This window comes from Adiantum capillus-veneris, chromosome 24 (genome assembly GCF_014529385.1).
Source record: "Adiantum capillus-veneris isolate H3 chromosome 24, ASM1452938v2, whole genome shotgun sequence".
Lineage (NCBI taxonomy): Eukaryota > Viridiplantae > Streptophyta > Polypodiopsida > Polypodiales > Pteridaceae > Adiantum > Adiantum capillus-veneris.
This window is the reverse complement of record NC_140954.1, coordinates 68,069,112-68,082,250: the sequence shown is the minus strand read 5'-3', so window position 1 is coordinate 68,082,250 and position 13,139 is coordinate 68,069,112.

Sequence of the window (13,139 nt, the reverse complement as noted above, 5' to 3'; positions counted from 1 at the left end):
AAAAGGATTCTTCTTTGTGTAGTTCAATGATGAAGCGACTGTGGCCAAAGTCTTGTCCAGAAGCCCATTATTTTTGAATTGGTCACCGGTTTGCGTTATTCCTTGGGACCCTTCCTTTGAATCCCCTCATGCATTTCAAGACCTATCTTGAGTATGGTTAGAATTTTTCAGCCTTCCGGTATGGCTGAGAAGCAATCTAAGGGATCTAGCAACCACTAGGTACCCCTCTTTTTATTCCAGCTATTAGAGCAATGGGCATTGCGGCCAATAAGGTGTGTATTTGGTGGGATATCAAGAAACCTCAACCTAAGAATCTAGTAGTAAACGTGGGGGCTGGCCTGAAGGTTATTCCTCTTAACTTTGGCACTTTCTTTGGAGCATGTTTCAAATGTAACAAATTTGGGCATTTTGCTAGATCATGTCCAGATGCTATTGTATCAACCCCAACTACTATTGAAAAATATGTAACAACAATGGGGCAATGGATACAAAAGAGGATACTACACAAAAGGGTAATGAGGAGGCATAAGCAAGACGAGCGACCTAACCGTGGAAATGAAACAATAGGGAAAATGGATAAACCCATCAAAGCCCATCCTAGTAACAACAAGGTCACCCCTGGTTATTGCTTCATGGTCACTTCCCAGAAAAAACCGGCACTCCCTCTAGTTCAGAAGATTGTTCTATATCCAATGTTTGGGAAGGAGGAAGGTCAACACCAAGTCTCCAACATTTCATGCAAGCATTTTAAATCCTAGGAGCGGACAACATAGCATGGTAGATGAAAGAAGCCCCTCCATATGTTCCCATTTCCCCATTATTTATGATAATATCTTTGAGGTTATTCGGGATGTTAACCTAGAAAACCTTAAGGTTAGCAAAGGGAATGAGTTCAATCCAATGGAGGAGAGTGGTAGGAAAGAGGGCATGAAGAAGAATCTCCAGAGCTTGAGGAGTTTGTACCCCTCTTACAGTAATGGAAGAGCCAATGTTCCAGTCTTGGAATGTGAAGGGGATTAAAACCCAAAAAAAAACTCCCTTTTTTGGGAGGAAGTTAGAAAAGACAAAGGTATCAATTGTTGGGCTGTCGAGGAACATCACCTAGATGCGTCTAGCAAAAGACGTCAAGTAGTGGGGACCATGATGTTCTTCTACGAAGAAGGGGTGGATGGATTCAATGGAGTGCTTTCAATGGTGGAGAGAGATCTTGAACCAAATGTGGTGTTCAATCATCCCTCTGGGAGATCTCTAGGAATTAAGATTAAGTGGGCAAATCAACATATTACCATCATCAACACATATGGTCCTTGCTCAACAAAGGAAAGAGCAAGGCTATGGGAACGACTTAAGGGCACTCATATCTAAGGGGAGTGGCTTTTGGTCGGAGATTTTAATATGGTGGAGAAGAGAAGAGACAAAATTGGATCATCAAACATGCTAGCTGGATTTGAGAGATCCAAATGGATAAGTCTCTGTGATAAATGGGCCTTAATTGACTTGTGGGAGGCAAGGCCATGGGGCAACATGCCTCATGTCACATACATCAGCATGTAATATGCCGGTATGGCTTCTCCACTAGACCGATGCTATTGCTCTCATCAAGCTGATTGGCTACCCCCATGGTTTGAACTGAAGGTAGTTACTTCACAGTGTCTTTCAGACCACTTGCCATTAAGTATTAAATAATAAAAAACAAATTGGAATATCATTGCCCCCAGGGGGCAAAGAGATTACTCTCATCTAGGCCTCACCTCTTCAAGGACTTGATCTTCAAAAGCCTCAGTCACAAAGCTCTAGCTAAGTGTTCAAAAGATGTGGAGTTAGGAAGCCCTAGGGCCTGGGACATATTCACCAAGAAAATGCAAAAAGCAGTTAGAACTACAAGCCCGAGAAGAAAGAAGTACATCAAGGGGAACCTAAAACAACTTGCAGATGAAGTGGAGCTTCTAACCACCAAAAAGTAGGAAGATTCTACCTCAAAGACTGAATGCAAAAGATGGCTTGAAGCCAAAATGGACTTAACTGAGCACCAACTTGAGGAGGTGAGGAAATCCAAAATCCTATCAAGAGAAACTTTCTCCATCCGAAGGAGGCATATAAGCATCACTTCTTTAGGGCCCTTAAAGTCAAAAGGAGTAGGGGCCTGGTTCACTCGCTCACATGTGGGAATGGAAAGGAGGTCAAGAATCTAGATGAGATGGTGCAACTAATGCTTAGCCACTAACAATAGATTGTAGGCTAGCCCAAGGACCGCTCTTGTGATTTGACCTTGCTAATAATACTCTTCTTAGGAGTGTCAAAAGAAGGATTTCCTTATCTGAAGTCAACCCTCTAGAAAATCCATTTACCGAGGATGAATGCTCTCTTGCATTAAAATATCTTGGCAAAGAGATTCTTCAAAAACTTTTTGGATGATTTAAAGTTACCCGTCATGCAAATGGCTAACCAAGTCCTCATTGATGGAGTCTTAGACTTGAGCATTAAAAGGGGCCTCATAAAGCCTATCCTGAAGCAAGTTTGCAGCTCCGATTTGAAGCATTGGAACCCCATAACAATGATGTCAATTTCTTACAAAATTATAGCCAAAAAAATAGCGTTCAGGCTTCCCCCCCTCCTAGAAAAAGTCCTCACACCTCACCAGCATGGTTTTATTAAGGGAAGATCCATATATGATAACATTTTGGCAGAAATGGTCGGTATTGAATCTGTTGCTTTCACTAAGCAATAATGCATCGTGCTACAATTAGATCTAGATAATTCCTATGCCAAGATCACTTGGTCATTCATTGAGGACATCATGAAGGCACTTGGATTTTCGTCAGTACATGTGTGTTGGTAGCCATTTGGAGATTCTTTTCAATGAAAGGATTGTGGGAGACTTTGAGGTTAAAAAATCCATTAAACAAGGCTGCCCTCTTATCCCTCTATTATTTTCCATTGGATCCCATCCTCTAGTAACACTACCTGAAGATAGTGTTGCTAAAGGGGAGATTCAAGGACTAACTCTTCCTAACAACCACCATCTCTTGGCTAAGCTCTTTGTGGATGACTCCCTAATTTTCCTCAAAGCGTGCCCTCAAGTCATTAGGAAGTCTCTAGAAATTGTGTAAACATACACCCTTACCTCAGGGTCCAAGTGTAACATTGAAAAGTCAAGATTGGTCTCTCTCTTTGAGAGAATCACATTTGATCCATCTCTATGGACCAGGGAGATTGTGGGAGATCTCTGGTACTTGGAAGCCCCTTTAGGGGTGGATATCACCCACAAGCAAATATTCCTTTGGGTTATGGAGAACTAAGGACCAAGATGCGAAGGTGGGAGTATGTGATTCTCTCCTTCCTGAGTAGAACTAAAGTCATCAACTTCTTTATGCTCCTATATATAGCCTTCAATGGTCCACTGCTTAAGCTAGGAAAATGCAACTAGAAAGAGTTCTTGAAACTTGTGAAGAGATTCTTATGAAAAAAAAAAACTAAAGACTCTATGCCTTGGCAATGGGCTAGTTGGGAGACAATTGTGAGACCAGTGGAGCAAGGCGGTTTAGGGATTCCCAACTCTAGCATCCATGTGGAGGCCCAATAAAGTTTGTGGTGGCAGAATCTAAGCAAGACTAGGCATGGGCCATTATGACTAGGGCTATGATAGAAAACTCTAAATTATGCTCTAAAGGTGGCCTGTGGAAAGGGTTGGAAGTACACCATAATATTTTTGCCCCGCATTGGGCCATCCTTAAACTTGGTGGTTTGATAGGCAAGTTCTTTCAAAAATGCAAGAAGGCAATGGAGTCTTTGGAGTGGGGAGAGCTAACAAAGTATTTCCACAACTCCATGACTCATTGGTCCCCTTGGCTCTCTTAGGCTGTAAGCATTTCTATGACCCCTTTTTGGAGGGAAGTTGCCAGACAAAATAATAACAAAGGTATCAAACATATCAACTAGTCAGCTTTGGAACTACAACATTTTTTGTTGGAAAAGAACAGACCAACTAGCTAGCCAGTTTAACCTCAACGGGGCTGAAAGCTTGCTAATCAGTAGAGCCTTGGAACAACTAAATAGGGGGTATTTGCCAAATATTGATTCTAGATTTGAGTGGAAAGCCTAGCACTGGCTGAAGAGCAGACACTTTCTGAAGCCACAAACCAAGGGAGTGTACGTCTCACTTATGTATTCGAAGGATTCGTTCTTTCCACTCAACAAATTATGGGGCAAGCAATGGTCAAAGTCAAGATGGGAAATAGGTTTGAAAAACATATGGCACCTGCATTGGCCGCATAGAATAAAGGTCTTTGTTTGGAAGGTGTTAAGGGGAGCCTTTCCAAGTGGCATGAAGGTTCTCACTTGGGGAATTGGGTTGGATCATTTCCCGCAATGCAGAATTGCTAGTGAAAACCTCTCTCATCTTTTCAAGGAATGCCCAATAGTTAGTCACCTGGCAGGAAAAAAATTGCAAATGGGTTAAAAAACCTGGAAAATTGGTTTCTACAAGAATGATCTCTTCGTGGGAGGGAAAGTATACAAAAGTCAAGTGTTTCTTATCATTACACAAGTAGTGAGATTTAGCTACTTCAAACATGTATAGAAGCTTGCAGGGTTGTAAACTAACGTTGATGGTGGCATTCCAAAGTTTGTCGACCTTAGTCTCAACCTGGTCTTGCATCGACGGCCAAATACGGTCCGGTTTCTTCCCGTGCGACAAGATTCTCTTTTGGTATGCTTTTTAGGCTTTCTATGGGATGGGTCCTATCCTGTGGCACGGGGTTTGTGCCCTGTGGAAACCATGCAATCTTTTTGTCTATGATGGTTTTCTATGTATCGTGGGTTTGAGAGCTCCCCATAAAGGCCCTCATGTCGTTGTGTATTATCTCTTTCTATGTGGGTGGCTCCCTTTACATCCCTAAGACTCTTGGATTTGCCATGGCTCGTGTTGAGCATGACGTTGTTGTAGTGGTTCTATTTTAATATAATCTCCCCACCTTTTGACCTAGCATTTTTAAACGCTATGAGCAATTAAGTGATGGGTGTTATAGGGCAGCTAAGAGGTAGGTAATTGACTATGTTAGTGATTTAGAGCGAGGACCTTGGAACTCCATTTTTGTAGGTTCTTGTGGATAGCTTGGATTGTTCGAGGCCTTTTGAGTACAATATAGGGTGGGAGGAAGTTGACTATCTTGGTGATTTAGAGCGATGACCTTGGAACTCCCTTTTTGTAAACCGAGAATAATACAAATCAGCCTCAAGCTCCTGCCGAGCCTTGAGGAACATACCTAGTAACAAACTATTACCAAAAGCCCAAATTCTCTTTACACAGCAAGGCTCGATCAGATGGCGACGGTCCCCTTAGGCCAATCATTTGAGTTGGTCCTTTTACCTACTACATATATTATCTCCTTTCTTGTATAATCTCTAAGAAGCTAGCCACTGAGAGGTTGATATCAAAGACGTGGCAGTTCCTAGCCTTCTAGATACTTTTGAAGAAACAGTACCTAACAATTTGACTACAAATTAGTAGTGTAGAACTTCAAAACTATTTACCACCAAGGCACATATCCTTCTTAAAGAACCCTATATTCCATGATCTTTGTATCCATTTGCACACCTTCCTTGCCATGGCCTTGAATTGCCGGGCATTCCATGACAAGGTGGGCGAGGTCTTCGTTAGCCAAGTTGTACCCTGAACATTTATTGGACCCAATACCACATGCCTGAATCTTGATTCCTGCCGGTAGAACCCCCCACAATATCTTCCACAAAAATATCTTCATAAAGTGAGGCACTGTGGATTCCAAACGTTCTTTGTGACCTTCACCCATCGAGCTTCCAATCAGCCTCATGTATTAATGTTAGGGAAATGTCCTTGGTATGAAGTTTAAAGGACTGGCTACTCATGGGTCATTTTCAAGATTTCCACTCAAAAGTAGATTCACAGATTGAGATTAAAATATTATCCAAGCCTTCTATCACTCTATTGACAAGTAGCTTCTCAATATCTTTGAGTTAAAGCGGGGCAGCCAGAGGATTTCCAGCACTTGTTGCTTCCATCAGAGAAGTGGATCAACCACTGGAGTCCTTTATTGTTCACCCTTCTTGCAGTTTCTCTCCAATAAGGGTTCATGCTTATACTAGCAACTTTAGACAACCAAGGGTATTAGTGTGCAAGATAGTGTTTTGAAAGTATCTGGTTAATTCACCCCATTCCAATACTCTTGATTCTCTATTGCACTTTTGCACTAGTTAGCTCTGTCGTGATGTCACCCAGTCCCGGGGAAGAGCACCTCGAGGATAATAGCTTGCCATGCAACTCAATCCCCTTCTATTGACCACCTTCAAAGAAAAGGTTTACCTTGTCTATCATATGCTTGGTCATGATAGCTCAAGACTGGTCTTGTTTTGCTATTGAGACAAAAAATTTGGCACACAGGGCTCAACATGAACAACATGGTTGAGAATTCTAAGGCCTCCTTGTTCCACTGGTCGAGCGATAACTTCCCACTTTTCCCACTACCACGGTGACGAGGCTTCAGTGTTGTTCCTCCATAAGAATATTTTAACAGGTTTCAAAATATCCTTCTAGTTACATTTGGCTATTTTGAGGAGCGGACTGGTGAAGGCAATATAAGGAAGCAAAAAAGAGTTGATCACTCTGACCCAACTCGGGAAGGGAAGCAACACAATCTCCCACCTTTTCATTTTTCTCTGGATCTTCTCCAATACCCACTTGAACCTTTGCTTCTGTGTAACTTCCACCCTCAAGGGGGCACCCAGATGTCAAAATATCCTTCCTTTAGAAATAATCTCTCCAAACCAGACTGATGGGTCAAATGATTCATTTTTCGTCAGAGAGATCAATCTAGAATTCTCAATACTACACTTTGACCACAAAGCCACAACAAATGCCTGGAAAATCTGTAGCACCTTCTTGAGTACCTGAGGGCAAGCTTTCAAGAAGAGTAGGGAGTCGTCTCCGAACATCTTGGATATGAGTTGGTCGTTGTCGAGCAAAGTTAAACCTTAAATTTATCCCCGCAAAGTAGCAGCTTTGAGCATCGTTATTAGAGGATGTGAAGAAAATGGAAGATGGGCAAGGGGCCATCCTTGTTTGATAGATCCTCTACCTACAAAGAATCCCACAATTCTATTCTTGAACAAGAGCTCAAATTGATTGCATGCACCAGAAGTGTGTATAAGTCAACAAAGAAAAGGCCCAAAGCCTAGTGAATTCATGACATCTTCAATGAAGGACCAGATAATCCTGTCATACGCCTTGTCCAGGTCTAGCTGAAGTTAAATGAAATCCTACTTCGTGAAGGCTGTGTACTCAATGCAAACCATTGTTGTCAAGATATTGTCATATATTGACCTTCCTTTGATAAACACGTGCTGATGAGGGGAGATAACTCTATCCAAGAGGGGAGTGATTCTAAGATCTACTTTCTTGGCAATGATTTTGTATGCCACAAACATCATAGTTATGCGACGCCAATGGTTAAGATGCGCGAAACAAACCTATTTTGGGATAGGCTTGATAAGCCCTCTTTTAACTCTAGGATCCAATGACCCCTTGAAAAAATCTTGGTTAGACATATATGTGACTAGGACCTTGAGGTCATCCCAAAACTCCCTGAAGACTTTAGTGGTTACACCATTCCAACCAGGGGATTTCTCCTTGCCAAGAGCTTGCAATGCAAGCGAGCACCATCTTTAGAAAAGGCCATCTCAAGACAATTGGCTTCAAGCTGGGGAATTTTCCTATTGACACCTTTGAGCAAGGTCGCTCTGTGGCTTCATCCACTTCTTGAGAGAAGGTCTCTAGTTGGCCAATTATTTGGCTAAGATGATCAAGTATCATGCTAGCCATTTCATCTTGATCTTGTGTAGCATTCCCATTCTCATATGTGAGCGAGTAGACAAAGCCCCGGCGTTTATTGATTTTCAAGGCCCTTAAAAAATGAGCTTGATTAGAGGCCTCTGGCTGGAGGAAGGTCCCCTAGATATCAACCTCACCCTCCTTACCTCCTCAAGATGCTGCTTGGCCAGGTTGGCTTTAGCTTCCACCCACCTTTTGTGTTCTTCTTCGGAGGCTAGCCCATAGGCTTTTTTGGAAGTTGGACAAGCAACCTCCTTTTTGAGCTGCTTCCAATGCTCTTCCAGGGCCTTTATCATATGAGGGTCTAAGCTTTTGATCACTTTTTGTATATTCCAATCAAAGAGACCCCAAGCTTCAGGTTTTCAAGATTAATATCTTTATTGAGTTTAGTCAAAGCTTTCTTGGTAATCCTTCTAAATAGAGGGTCTTTGAAAAGGTGTACCCCAATAACAAGCAACTTCTTACTCCCCCTGGGCTTGTCCCTCCCCATTGGCTATCTTGAGTTTCTGGTGTAAAGGTGTATGTTTTGACATGCTCTTTGTTGGCAGCACCTTCATCTCAAGTAGTGACGGGATATCTAGTCAGCTTGGTAAGAGCAGTAGCACTTGTCAAGCCGGGAACCCATGCATACATATTGTAGGCTTGTGTATGCAAAGGACGGAGTGTTTTTCCAAGGGCCCACCTCCCACAGGTCCATCATAGCCCATTTCTCATAGAGACCTAGTCATTTAGTTTTCTCAAAGCCTTTCGACTGAGCCTGTTCTATCCTTTGTCTTCTCAATCATATCAAAGTCACCTGTCAATAGCCACTCTCCTTCAATAGGGGATCCATAAGGTGCATCCATAATTTGGCTCTATCCTTGGCATTGCAGGGGCCATGTATGTTTACTATGGTAATAGGTTGATCTGCCCACATAACTCTCACTCCTAGGAATCTCCGAGAGGGGTGATTAAGAACCACTTTGGGCTCCAGGTCCTTGTCCACAATAGAGAGGATGCCAATGAACCCATCCACCCCCTCTCCATAGAACACCAACTTCTTCCCTAATGCCTTTTTTTTTTTGTTGGAGGCATCCAAATGATGTTCTTGGATGGCCCAACAATTAGTTCCTTATCATTTCTAACTTTCCCCTAGAAGAGGGCGGGCTTCCTCTTGGTCTTTAATCCTTTCACATTCCATGATTGTGTAGTTAGAACTTCCATCATTGGGATAGGGGAACTAACTCCTTTACATCTGCCGATCTCCGTATTTGTGGCCCTAGGAGAATCTTGAGGTTCCTCAAGGTCATGAGGTTTCTTTTCTTAAGTAACTTCAAAGGGGTTGTGGAGCAGGATGGCACTAGTCGCACCTTTTAGTTGGATAGGGGTGCGAAGGAGACTATCCCTTTCAAGGCTCCGCTAGCCTCCGGTGAAATGGATTCTCTTGCCATCTTCTTCACCCTTTTTGCGCTCTTTAGTCCTGAGATCTTCACACCTAATGTAGTTGTTATTGTTAGAAGCTTAGGTGTACTTGCAAGAAAGACAAACGGATTATCTTTGCGGGGGCGTTCGGGGCTTTGCAATGTGAAGATCTGCACCTCTACAATCTTCTCTTGTGTTTTGGTGACTTCATTGTCACAAATCATAGCCTCTTTTCTTCCTCTATTCTTGTCCCTTTGCAGCTCTTAACCTGTTTCTCACCTTCCTCCATCGGTATCCTTGACAAGGACATGATTGATTTTCCCTAAATTAGGGGCCTAGGCTGTAGGCTCATAGTTCACTTTGGTCCTCATGGGGAAATCCCTGGTAAAGTGCCCAAATTTGTTACATTCAAAGCATGCCCCAAAGTAGCTCCCAAAATTGAGTGGAATAGTAACAAATCCAGCTCCAACATTGATCACCATGCTTGATGGGGACAATTACCCTATGTGGGCTTACATGATGCAACATGTTCTTGTGTCAAAGGGCGTTTAGAATATTGTGCAAGGCATTGATGTATGTCCTGGTTCTGAGGATGTAGACGATGTTGAGGATGTGGTAGGTCTTGTTGTAAGGATTGCTACTGTTAGAGTTGTTTTACCTATGGTAGAAGAAGCTAATTTGGATGTAAAGGACGCGCAGGATCATGCATTGATTGTGTTGTCTGTAAATTGCACCACTACTCCTCACATTTGTTCAACAAAATCTGCAAAACAGGCTTGGGATATTCTGGCTGGTCTTTATGCAAGTCGCAATGAGGCAAAAACTTCATTGCTGCATAAAGAGCTGGATTTGAAGACTATGCATGAGGAAGATGATATGGACACTTTCCTTGCTGGTGTCAAGGAAATCAATGAGCAACTTATTTCTGCAGGTGAAGTCATTTCAGACGGTTCCCTTGTGCAGATTGTTCTTGATGCCTTACCAGATTCTTACGAGACTTTTGCTAGTACTTGGAGACTTATGACCCAAGGAAATCTTGAAGTTGTCAAGTTTGATGCATTGTGCACATTACTGCTGCAAGAGTTGCTTTCCAAAAAAAACAAGACTAGACAGTGTGCAATTGAACAGGATTTTATTGCTTCTCAAGAAAGGTGGTAACAACAATGCAACCACTTCTTATGGTTCTTCTGTGAGTGGAAAATCACCTATTCCTAATGCTTCTGTTGGCAGCAATTCGTCTGAAAATTTTGGTGATAAGGGAAAAAAGAAGATGTGTTGCCATTATATAAAACTAATGATCACTTGATCAAGTAGTGTCCTAAGTTGAAGGCCAAAGAGGGTGGTTCCACTACAAATGCTGGTTCCACTACAAAAGCAGCCATTGTTGAGTCTTTTGTGAAAGGAGACCATGATGATGATGTTGATGCAGAATGGGCTTTTAGTGCAAAGTGCCCTTACAATCCAGCTGTCCATGATGCATGCATGCCAGTTGTTGCAGATTCACATGTCTGGTATTTTGAAAGTGGTGCTACAAACCACATTACCTCACATCGTGAATTGTTCACCTCTCTCAAGTCTGTCCCTCATGGGAATTCAGTCACTTGTGCCAATAATGCCTCTTATCCGGTTTAGGGAGTTGGAAAGATTGTGCTTACCGCTACAAATAATAGTTCTTTCATACTTGTTAATGCACTTTATGTACCTAGGATCAAGAAGATCTTTTGTCTATATCTGCACTTGCTAGACTTGGACTTGAAGTAAAATTTGTGGATGACAGATGTACAGTTCATGATCTCAGTTTAGGAGATGAAATTGTTACATCTTGCCTTTTGTGCCATGGGCTATATAAGCTTACTTTGTATGACAAGTGTGGACAAAATTTTGCAAATGCAATTGTAGATTCAAGGGTTGTTTTAGATGCGAAACTGTGGCATGCACATTTTGGGCATCTGAATTTTTCCAGTTTGCCGCGCTTGCAGAAATCTGACATGGTTGCTTCTTTGCCGCCTCTTGAAGCACCTGTCAAACATGTTTGTGAAGGCTGTATTTTGGGTAAAATGCAGCGTGCTAAGTTTCCAAAGGATGGTTCAGTCCGTGCTACATGCAGATTGCAACTTGTGCATAGTGATGTTTGTGGGCCTATGCAAACTCCATCCTTGGTAAATTACTTGTACTTTGTGACTTTCGTTGATGACTACTCCTGGCATGCATGGGTATATCCGTTGAAAGCTAAGTCCAAAGTGTTCATGTTCTTCAACCAGGTTCTTGCTGTGGCTAAAAATGTCTCAAAATGTACTATGGGCACCCGCCGTTCCGATCGAGGGGGGGAGTATATGTCTCATGAATTTAATGCATTTCTGGCTAGTCGTGGGATAAAACACCAATGTACAGTGCCATATACGCCTCAAAAAAATGGTGTTGCTGAGAGGAGAAACATGTCTCTTACAAAAATGGCAAGATGTATGGTCAAGAGTCAAGCTTTACCACATTTGTTTTGGCTTGAGGTTGTCATGTGTGCCACTTATGTACTCAACAGGTGTCCTATGAAAGCATTGCAATCTATGAATCCATATGAAGCATGGCATGATAGAAAGCCATCTATTGAGCACATGCATGTTTTGGCTGTTCGGCTTATTAATTAGTGCCACAAGTGCATCACAAAAAATTCAATGATAAGGCTGTCAAATGTATTTTTGTTGGTTATAGTGATGAAAGCAAAGGTTGCAGGTTGTACCATCCGCAAACAAAGCATATTTTGTTCTCACGTGATGTTGTGTTTGTGGAAGATTCTGTTTAGCCTTTGTTGTCATGTACTAGAGACAGTAATGTAAGCTCAGAGGACATTTATGACACTTTGTTGCCTCTTTTCAATGGTGGAAGTATGAATGTAAATTCCAATGAGGCAAATGTACAGCCTATGGGGGTTTCTAAAAATGTTACAGATCAGCCTATTACTGATGCAGATGTACATGATGTGCTTGATGAGGAAAGGGCTGAAAATGAGCAGGCTACAGGTATGCCAAAATGGTTGGTGCACACTTTGCGTGGCAGTAAATTGGATGCACCTTTGTCCAGTCGTACTTGTTCAAATTCTTGCCATGCCTCTTATGCATCAGATTATTATGCTTTGGTTGTGTCTAGCTTACATGATGTTGAGGAACCTCTATCTTTTGATGAAGCACAAAATTTAAAAAATTGGATGGTTACCATGCAATCAGAATATGATGCACTTATAGAAAACGACACATAGATTTTATGTGATTTGACTCCTAGCAAAAAGTCCATTGGCATAGATTATGAAGAAAATTTTTCTCCCACTTGTCGTATGACTGCTATTTATTTTCTATGTGCATTGGCATATCATTTTGGTTGGGATGTACATAAATCCGATATTGTTATTGCTTTCTTGAATGGTGACATCTTTGAGGAACTCTATGTAACGCAACCTGGTGGAATAAATCCGATATTGTTATTGCTTTCTTGAATGGTGACATCTTTGAGGAACTCTATGTAACGCAACCTGGCAATTTTGTCGAGAATGGACAAGACGACAGAGTGTGCAAATGTAAGAAGTCTTTGTATGGGTTGAAGCAATCTCCTCGTGTTTGGTATGAGAAAGCTGACACTCATTTGGTTAAATGAGGCTTTTGTATGTCAAGCATGAGGGCAATGTACTTCTCATCGTTGTTCTTTATGTGGATGATTTGTTGATCATTGGTCCCAATGAGGCACATATTGTTGAATTTAAGGCTGATTTGAATGCTACTTTCAAGATGAAAGATTTGGGGTTGTAGCATCATTACTTGGGCGTACAATTTAAGCAGTATGATGGTGGTATTGCCTTGCCAGTTGCATACAAACATTGCTATGTAAG